Source organism: Sapajus apella, unplaced genomic scaffold (genome assembly GCF_009761245.1).
Source record: "Sapajus apella isolate SASKATOON/1434 unplaced genomic scaffold, GSC_monkey_1.0 scaffold2, whole genome shotgun sequence".
Taxonomy (NCBI): domain Eukaryota; kingdom Metazoa; phylum Chordata; class Mammalia; order Primates; family Cebidae; genus Sapajus; species Sapajus apella.
In genome coordinates, this window is record NW_022436942.1 from 57,428,179 (window position 1) to 57,439,053 (window position 10,875).

At 41.4% G+C, this 10,875-nt stretch overlaps 1 protein-coding gene across 29 annotated transcripts in view; it reads right to left on the minus strand.

Annotated features, from left to right (window-relative positions):
* Window positions 1-10,875, minus strand: part of ANKS1B (ankyrin repeat and sterile alpha motif domain containing 1B) — a 1,261,971-nt gene that overhangs the window by 217,343 nt on the left and 1,033,753 nt on the right. The window lies entirely within an intron of this gene.

Consider the following 10,875-nt stretch of genomic DNA (forward strand, 5'->3'; position numbering starts at 1 on the left):
TCCAATCACCGCTCACCAGGTTCCTCCCTTGACACGTGGGTACTACAATTTGAGATGAGATTTGGATAAGGACACAGAACCAAACCATATCAATCTCTAAAGGGCAATGCCATGTCTTCTTAAATCTTTTTGTTCTAGAACCTAGAATGGTCCCTAGTATGTATTTCATAAATATCGATTAGTTATGCAAATAGCAAATAAGCTCTGAGAGTTCTATAGCATGTTAAAATCTTCAGGCAAATATTAATAGTCATTATTATTAACCTATGTTAAATTCTCATAGGTTTCAGTGGAATATCTTTATTAAAAATCTTGATCAAGTGACGTGAACAAAACAATCCTAATTAACACTTGTGGACACTGGTTTTCAACTCTGGGAGTTTTCAAAAATATCAGTGCCCAGGCTCTGCTCATAGAGTTTTGATTCAATTGGTATGGGATATGGGTCAGGCACCTGCGGTTTTTAAAAGCTCCCCAGATGATTTACATGGGCAGTCAGGGCTGAGAACCATTGTTTCAAATGTCATGGATAAAAAAAGAAAGGTGCTTAGGAAAACCTGAGGCAGAGTGCTTTTCCTGAAAATGCAACTGCAGTTGTGAAACTTCTTTAGTACCCTGTCGTTGTAAGGTTAAGATGTGTCCTTGGGGGAAGACACACACATACAAATTGCAGTTATTTATTGAGACCAGATTACTGAGTCACTTCGATGAAAACTTGAGAGTTTAAGACTCGCCAGCAAGGGCTAAGAATAGATCATGTTGCAGAAACCAGAACAGTTTCTTGGAAGGAATGGCTGAAGACATTGACAAAGGCTGAGCAGGGGATGAACTTGGGAAGTCACTCATCAACTATAGGGGTTGGGCAAAGTGAAAATGTGCTTACCTAAATTTGCAATGAAATGGAAAAGGCCTTGGTGAGAAGGCAGTGGAGGTTAATGGTAATAAGTCATGTTGAATTTTAACAAGATAATATATAGGATAACAAGAAGGCAAAAGTTTATTAAGTCAGATCCTGACTTTGCAACTAACACCTTTTTTTCACCCTTCTTCACCTGGGCCTGTTACAGACAACTGAGTAAGGTGCCAAATTAGACTCAAACTGCAACTCAGGGTGAAAATTGTGAGTGAGCATCAGCTAATTTTAGCCTAAAGTATACGGAATTTGAAGTTTCTATGAAGATGTTTTTAAGAAACCTTATTAGGATTAGTGGATGTGTTGTCAACATTGGATTTTCTAGTGAATCACAGTGAATAGCTGGTACCTAAGCCATTGTTAATTTGTATCCTGGATATCAAGGCCTTCTTGATAGAAATTACCTATTTGCATTGTGTACTAATTTGGGCATTGCTGCTTTGGAATTGATAAAGGTTTAGCCTATAAATTGGCTGAAGTTACTTTTGTGCTAAGAAAAAATTTGCTAAGCAGATGCATAGTGTGCCATTGGTCACTGCGGTTAATCCTTTTCAGAGAATAAATATTTCCAAGCACTTAAGTGCCATGTGCTACAAATCACATTACTCAGGGACTAGTTGGGAGGCTTGTGTTTTCCCTGAAGTTGGGCAGGCAGGACCTCTAGTGGCAATGGCTAGTTAGCAGTTAGAATTAGTGCTAACGTTTCAGAAAGTACAAACTGCATTTCTTCTAAATTCTGGTTGATGGAATTCAGGCTGACATTCCCCTCAATAATCCCCCAATAATTTAAGCTTTGCACATTTTAATTCCCTGATGTTCAAAGTGTCACAAATTCTCTCTGTGTAAGTATTTCTTGGAGGAATACTCTTAAAGAAAATGGCTTCAAAGATTCCCTGGCAAAGTGGACACCTGGACTTCTAAAAGTAATGTTGCCCTTAAGATGTGGAAAGAGGCCAACAAATGTTTTTAACTGGTCCTTGACTTTAGTACTACTGACTTATTTGCACATTGCACACTGATGCCCCTAAATAGCCATTTGTCCCCTGAATTTGGTCTTTCAAACAACAGTGAGAGATGATTTTGAGAGCGAGTAGAGAGCTGCTCTACTGGGAAAAGGGCAGAGGGAGGAAGTTTTGACAGGTATCTGTGGTGGCCACAGCCAGTGATAAACCAAACACTGCAGCTGAGTTCAGGCCCCACCCTGAGCAGGCCTGCAGGCACATCTCACCTCTCTCTTCTGCCTGTTGGGTCCCATGGGGTTCAATGGCAGGACCCACTCCAGGCAGGTGTCCCTGAGCCTCTTCTAACCACCTCTTTCTCCTGCATGTCTTTGCTCTCTATGTGGTGGGGGGCAAGAGGGGAGCAAAGGGCAGTAGTGGGTTGTGCGCAGGCAGCCAGGTGAGAGCCTGACCCTGGGTCACAGGCACATGAAAGACACAGCCCATTGATACACTATTTGGCCTGTGCTGTGGGGAGGAGGGCAAAGAGAGAGAGTGAGGAAGAGAGAAGAAAACCCCTCTCTTCTATCCCTATCCTAGGCATCTAGTGCATTTCATTCCTGAGTTCTTACAGGGCTCGGCTGAAACTGCCACTTCAGAACCCTTCCCTGATCAAGGTCAGGCCTTCCATGGGCTTTTTGTAGCTTCCTGTGCTTGTCTCTACCAGCACTTATTATTATTACTGTGAATTATTTGTGTACATATTTATTATCTGTCTCAGTGGATAATAAGCTTCATGAGAGCAGAGATTGGTATCTGTACTATTTATTTTTGTATTCTTATGCAGGAGGCCTGGGACAAAGTGCTAAATAAATATTTGTTTAATGAGTGAGTGAGGCAACAAATGAATCAGTGAGGTACACAAGAACATATATATATAAGAATGATCCTTGGAAATAACCTAATGTCTAGTAAGAGGGAAACAAATCATGGAGATCCATTGGTTTGAATATGTTATTAAAAGGCATATCTCAAAAATGTTTAATAACATTGAAAAATGCTCAAAATGTAAGGTTAAGAGAAAAAAGTAGTACATGAAAATTGACATATGGTATGATTCCTTTTTCTTTTTTGACATAAAGAAAATACTGACAGTTCTTACTATTTATGGTAGTTATAGTCTACAAGGTCACTACAAACACTGCATTGCAAATACGGGGTCATTGCACCTAGGGGAGATACAGAGTTAGGTTCCTGCAAGCCTCTGGCCACAATATTTTTGTCAACTGATCAATTTATAACCCTGTTTTATTTGTGTTTCTGTTTCAAGACATCTTATTTAAATACATATTACTGATTACTTAACATTGAAATCACAACCAACAGCACTGTGACTTATGCCTGAAAGAAGCTGACCTAACACATGTATTTTCTCAAGACAATCACAGTCTTGTTATGCCTTGGACACCAGACTGTGCTTCAGCTCTATCCTTGGGGCCATTTTAAACCACAAGAGCACTAATGAAAAGCATATAAATGTAAAAAATGTAGCACTAAGTAGACCTTAAAAAAGATACTTGTTTATAGTGTGGGAGCTGAAATAAGAAGACTAGGCATCACCTTGTTTGATATCATCACCTGGGCATGTATGCATTGGCCAACTCAACTTTTTTGCTGCTCTGACATTTGCATGTCCACAAATAATTGAAATGCACTGTGAGTATTGAGTGGCAGTTACAATTCAGTTTTAGCAAGTAGGGGAATTTGTAAATATGAAATCTGTGACTAATGAATATTGACTGTATATCTTTAAAAAAAAAAAACACTCAGGGCAAATCTGCCCCTCGTGGTAGCGACTAGGGTGACATAAACATTTAAAAATGATCATTTTCTTTAACTTCCCAAATTTCTAAAATTAACTTGTATTACTGTATAACTAGGAAAATAAATATTATTTTTCTTTTATTAGGAAATGGCAAAATGGGGTGGGCAGAATATATATAGGGAAAGGCTAGCAACAATTTCTTTGGCCAGCTGTGGCACAGTAAGTTTAAACGTAAACAGCCAAAACTATCAGTATAGTAGTTTCAAAAATGTATTGAGCCATAACTTTGAAAGATATCTTGAGCTGGGCATGGTGGCTCATGCCTGTAATCCCAGCAATTTGGGAGGCCGAGGTGGACAGGTCACAAGGTCAGGAGTTCGAGACCAGCCTGGCCAACATAATGAAACCTCACCTCTTCCCAAAACACAAAAATTAGCTGGGCATGGTGGCATGTGCCCATAATCCCAGCTACTCCAGAGGCTGAGGCAGGAGAATTGCTTGAACCCGGGAGGCAGAGGTTTGCAGTAAGCCGAGATAGTGCCACTGCACTCCAGCCTGGGCAACAGAGTGAGATGGGTATGGGGGTAGGGGGTAAAAAAAAGTTGTTTTGAATTCTCTTTTATATGACTTTTTTAATGGCCAAAATATCATTCTACAGTCAGGAACAGGCTGACCTTTTGAGCAAGGGCTTCAAGTTGAACAGGAGAAAGAGACATAAGCACGAACAAGACCTATATCTGCAAGCAGAGGTCAGCCACTTGACGAAAGCAGTGCAAAGGGGATGGCTTTCTCTGGAAATTCTTGGCTTCAGCTACTCATCCTTCACCTCTTGCCAAGTCTAGGTTGGGTCTCCCTCAGTACAGCGTCCTTCTCTGTTCTAGCACTCCCCACACTGTTGTAATTACCTGTATATGTCTGTGTTCCCGACTAGACTTTAAGCTCTATGATGGTAACGTCTGAACGTAGCTTACTCACTACTGAATTACATTGCCTGGCACGTTGCTTTGCACACAAGTGAGTGGCAAATCTGTATCAATATATAATGGGATTATCATGCATCAAACACTCCAACAGATAGTGACTCCTGTCAGAATCATCCTCTTTAAATATGAAAGTCAGTGTCAGAAACAACATCAAACCTCATGCAAGAATATTGAAGAGTTTAAATGAGAAAATTCAAACACCCCAACAGAGACTGACTCCTGTCAGAATTCTCCTCTTTAAATATGAAGGTCAGTGTCAGAAACAATGCCAAGTACAAGAATACTCAAGAGTTCAAATGAGAAAATTTCAGTCTTAAAAAATGGACAAGATTTCTTATACTCAGGCAAAAGAGATCATAGAAATAAGAATCTGCCTATGTATGAAAAGCAAATACAATTTCTGTTTCTTTTGTCTTCTTACAATTGTACACCCTGTTCAACCATCTTTGGGCTTGTGATTACTGGGGAGTACAGTGCTATTTCTTGAAGTGTCCATAAATACAGATAGCAGAGCTCAATTACTGAAATGTGCTCCTGTTTGGTAAGGCGGATTGGACTGGATCCTGTTCAGCATTTAATCTACTTCCTTAAGCATCTGAGGATGCTCCAAACGCAAGGCTATTTCAGTACCTTTGTATTTGCAATGTATGATGCTTTAAAATGATAATGGTATTAACTTTCTATGGCCATTATAACAAATTGCTGCAAACCTAATGGCTTAAAACAATGTAAATTTATTATCTTATAGTTCTGTCCATCAGATAGTTGCCCAGATCTTACTGGACAAAGATTAAGGTGTTCGCAGGATACATTCTTTTCTGAAGGCTCTAGGAGAGAATCCATTTCCTTGCATGTGTCACCTGTGGCGGGGCGGTGAGGGGAGGCTGCTTTCATTGGCTTGTGCCCACCTTCCTTCATCTTCAAGACCATCAGGCTGAGTTCTTCTCATGCTACCATCTCTTGGTTCCCTCTTTTCATTCCCTCTTCCACTTCCAAATACCTTTGTGTGATTAAGCCCCCCAAGGTCAACTGTTTGGCAACCTTAATACCATCTGCAACTTTAACCCACCTTTGCTATCTACCCTAACATATTCCCAAACTCTGGTGAGTGGGATGTAGACACCTCTGAAGGCTGATATAGTTTGGATGTTTGACTCCTCCAAATCTCATGTTGAAATGTTATCTCCAATGTTGCAGGTAGGACCTCCTGGGAGGTGTTGGATTATTAAGGTGGATCCCTTGTGAATGGCTTAGCAACATCTCCTTGGTGATGAATGAGTTCTTAGTCTATTAGTTCACACAAAAGGGGTTGTTTAGAAGAGTCTGGGCCAGGCACGGTGGCATACACCTGTAATCCCAGCACCTTGGGAGGCTGAGGTGGGTGGATCAACTAAGGTCAGGAATTCGAGACCAGCTTGGACAACATGGTGAAACTCCATCTCTACTAACAATACAAAAATTAGCTGGGTGTGGTAGCAGGCTTCTGTAATCTTAGCTACTCGGGAGGTTGAGGCAGGAGAATTGCTTGAACCCAGGAGGCAGAGGTCACAGTGAGCTGAGATCATGCCACTGCATGCCAGCCTGGGTGACAAGAGTGAAACTCCAACTCAAAAAAAAAAAAAAAAAAAGAGGCTGGCATCTCTCTTGCCACATGACACGCTGGCTCCTTTTCACCTTCTGCCATGATTGAAAGCTTCCTGAGGCACTCACCAGGAGCAGATGCTGGCCCCATGCCTCCTGTATAGCTTTAGAACCATGAGCCAAAATAAATCTCTTTTAACTTACCCAGCCTCCGGCATTTCTTTAGAGCAATGCAAATGGAAGAACACAGGGACATTGCTCTGCCCACCAGAATAAATGTACACACAATTATATATGCATATAATCTAGGAAATATAGTCATTTATATTTATCAGTTTTCAGAAAACCACATCCCTGTCTCAACTGTCTACTGTCTGTTTCCCCCTGCACACCCCTGAAAAAAAGAAAAGCTATCCTAAGACTTAAACAATGGAATGAAGTACTTTTGGAGATAAAAAAGTCAAATACTCCTTTTGCTATGTGGATTTAAGAGAGACGTCTCCACAGTATCAGTCGTGTGGGAGTTTATGTGTAGGAATCTAACTGCTCATGAGTTATCTCCACGAAGTCCGGCTCACAGTATGAATAGATGGGATCCTGTTATAATCTGTTCACTGTTTGCCTTGCAATTGTGGATATAAATTATGTCTAATACCTTTTATTCTTAATCATTCTTTCAGAAATTTTGTTTATCTTTCTAATTTGATTAGACAAGGCTTTTCTATCCCCCACCGCTTTTTCCAACAGCACAAAGATAGCAGGAGGACTGATCAGTGACTGGAGATCTGCAGGGGAGATAAGCTTTTCTGTAGCAGGCAAGACATAGCGGAATGAGAAATATCAGATTCCAGATTTCATGTCCCATATGTCCCCATCCAACCATGCATCATGCATTAAACAAATAAGAAATAACAGAAGGGCTGGGCATGGTGGCTCCTGCCTATAATCCCAGCACTCTGGGAGATCAAGATGGCTGGATCACTTGAGCTCAGGAGTTTGAGACCAGCCTTGGCAACATGGTGAAACTCCATCTCTACAAAAATACAAAAATTAGCTGGGCTTGGTGGCATGCACCTGTTGCCCCAGCTGCTCGGGAGGCTGAGGTGGGAGGACTGCCTGAGCCCGGAAGGCAGAGTGTGCAGTGAGTTGAGATTGTGTCAATGAACTCCTACCTGGGCAATGGAGACAGACCCTGTATCAAAAAAAAAAAAAAAAAAAAAAAAAGTAACAGAACTAGCAGGATTTCATAATTCTAGCTATCTTTTCCCCATTTACAAACTGCTGAGTTTGAAACATTTGTTATATTTGGTTTTGAGTGAAACCAGAATCAATAACAAATTTGTTTTGTATTCATTCCTCAATATATTTACTGTGTGAATATGGATCAGCAGGGATGGTGTGAGACTGCCACACTCAAGCTGGGCATCTGTGCAAACCACATCAACACTTCCAATGCTCTCAAGCAAGGCCAATAAATCATAAAGCTCATGTGCTACTGAATTCAGTGCTTCACCACCGGCAAAATCAATGGAGATGCTTCCAAAATTTCCAGTCTTAGACGAAGCTTTTCCCCTATTCCCTCTGTCTGCCTGTCTGGCTAAGGTTGAGGCATGGACACTGGGTCTGCCTCCTCTCCATCCACCTTCTCTGTACCCTACTGAGAAATGACCACGTGGTTGGGGTCGATCTTATAGCCCAGCCAGTTGTGGTTTTCTCATCCCTGTTCCCACTGAGGCAAACTGTTGCACGTCATTCCCCTGGCAACCAAGACTGGTTCAGTTTGGGTTGATTTGATGCTAGCAGAAGTTTGTTGGGGCTTCTAGGTAAAGCGTACTCATCCTTAAGTGAGAGATTCAAAGAGTCATCTTTCCCCATCCCAGATGGATTGTAGAACTTCTGCAGGCATCTTGTTATCGATCTGATGAAGTAACTGACCTAGAAGAATCACAGGGAGGTGAAGCTCCTTCCCTACCCCCTCACACACCTCTCCAGTTATGCAGGAAAATATGCATTATTTGTTTGTTTAATCCTGTTAGAGCTGGATTTTTGGGTTATACATCCTCATTAATTCTACAAATAATTACAAATGTCTGTTGTGTACCAGGCACTGCTTTAAGTAATGCGGGTCAAAAGAACAAAAAAGTTTCCTGCCTTCCGGTAGGAAGAGTTAAAAAAGCAAATAATAAATCAGGGAAGTCAACAAGACCAAGATAAAATGCTAGAGAGTGAAAGGTGCTGTTGGGGAAAAGATGGGAATAGCTGATTGTAATTTTAAGTAGGGTGGTAAGGTTTCCCCTCACTGAAAAATTCTCACACTTGGAATCCCAGCACTTTGGGAGGCTGAGGCTGGAGGATTTCTTGGTCTTGAGTTCAAGACCAGCCTGGGAAACATAGCGATATCTTATCTCTACTAAAAAAAGCAAAAAAGAAAGAAAAAAAGAAATTAGCCAGGCACGGTGGTGTGTGGCTGTGGTCCTAGCTACTCAGGAGGCTGAGGCAGGAGGATTATTTGAGCCCAGGAGTTGGAGCCTGCAGTGAGCTATGATTTAGTCACTGCACTCCAGCTTGGACAACAAAGCAAGATCCTGTCTCTCTCTCTCTCTCTCTCTCTCTCTCTCTCTCTCTCTCTCACACACACACACACACACACACACACACACACACACACACACAAGTGTAGTTAGAGTAGACTTTTGAGTGAATGAGCATATGTGGATATTTGGAGAAGAGCTTTCTAGGCAGAGGAAACTGCCAACACAAATTCCCTAAGTTGGGAGCTTGCTTGGGAGTGTGAGAGAAAAAGGAGAGGTGGGAGTAAAGTCAGGGAGGGCAGGGTTAACACAGAGCCCGGTGGGTCTTCTAGCCCAATGCAGAAGCATTTTGGATTTGACTCTGATTCAAGTGGGGAACCACGGAAGGCTTTTGAGCAGAGTGAAAACCATCACTCTGGCTGCTGTGTTGGGAAAGGACTTTGGAGCAGTAAAGGAAGGCACAGGGAGCTGACTTAGGAGGCCACAGTCCTGCATCAGGCTGGAGATGCTGCAGCAGTGGTCCAGGGTGGTGAGCAGTGGTTCGGATTCTGGATATATTCTGAAGGCAGAACCAAGAGGATTTCCTGAGTACATGGGGATATGAGAGAAAAGCAAGGAGTCAAGGATGACTCCAGCTGAAAACAACCTAAATCATGAACTCTCAAATTTACCTGACTTGCTTGTCAGCTATTTGCAACTAATGAATGTTACAAACTATGAAGAAGTCCAACCCAAACACAGGGTTCACATGAAAACCAGTAATTTGATATTGAGGGCTCTACATTTTCCATCAGCCACATCCCCCTACTTAAAATATTTTCCTTCGCTGCCTTTTAAGAATAAAGATATTTTCCATGGTCCTTAAGAGTTAACTTAGGTAGAACTGAAGTGATGACTGTTCTATTCTGTGCAGCAATGCCATTGCTCTTTATCCTTGTGTGATGTGGCTTCCCTGTGTCTATAGCCTTCTGCTGCCGGATGGGATGATGATTTCGCTCCCTTGTTTATGGACTCAGCATCTGTATATGGGATATTTTGACTCCAATTTTCCTGATGCATCATCCTAATTGTCTGGTAGTTACTGTCTGTCACTTACTAACCGGTGTGAGATATTCTTCAGCTCTTTATCAGGAACAGAATTACAGCCTCTATCTTTAGAAATGATATATGCTGAGGATTATTCATGTTTGTAATTACAAATCTAACAGAAGTGCAATTATTTAAAAAACCCTTGGAAAGGACATTTTGTCATATAACGCAGAACCTGCTGTTAGTCTCTTGTGCTGGTATTACTTTTGTTGCTGTAATTCTCACCTGCATTTCAGCTGCAATTTAACATTAACTGTCTTCTCTGTATCTTTCTACCTGGTTGTAGTCGTTAGGACTCCTGCTGTTTATTCTTAAACACTTTCTCCTCTGTACTGAATTACTGGGCTATTTTCTGTGATTATAACCTAAGAAACAGCTGCAGCATTGTAGTAACTTCAGACGGTTGGTTTATCTCTATTCTAAAACCAGTGAAGGAAAGAGCGGGGTACCTTCAGAGGTCATTCACATAAACCCATCATTTTAAGAATGAAGGAACTGAAGCTTTTGGGTGATTAAGTTGCTCATGATCATTTGCATTCTTATTGTTCTGTTGTACTCTGGAATAGCAAGTATGGATATATATTCAAAGATAGAGTCTTTTAAGTCCTAGCACCTTGCAATTGACACTGATTAACCAACAACATACGTAAAAGAGCTAGAAATGGGAAGGGAAGTGACACTGAATCCGTTTTCTGAGCCAGACATGGCTAGACACTTTCTATCATGTACCACATTGATATGCACAATAACCTGATCAGGTAGAAATAATTATGCCAATTTATCTCTCTCTCTCTCTCTTTCTCTGATGCATCATCCTAATTGTCTGGTAGTTACCACCTGTCACTTACCAACTGGTGTGAGATATTCTTCAGCTCTTCCTCAGGAACAGAATTATAGCCTCTTGTAATTGTATAGGTTCTCTCTCTCTCTCTCTCTCTCTCTGTCTGTCTCTCTCTCTCTCTCTCTCTCACACACACACACACACACACACACACACACACACACACACACACAC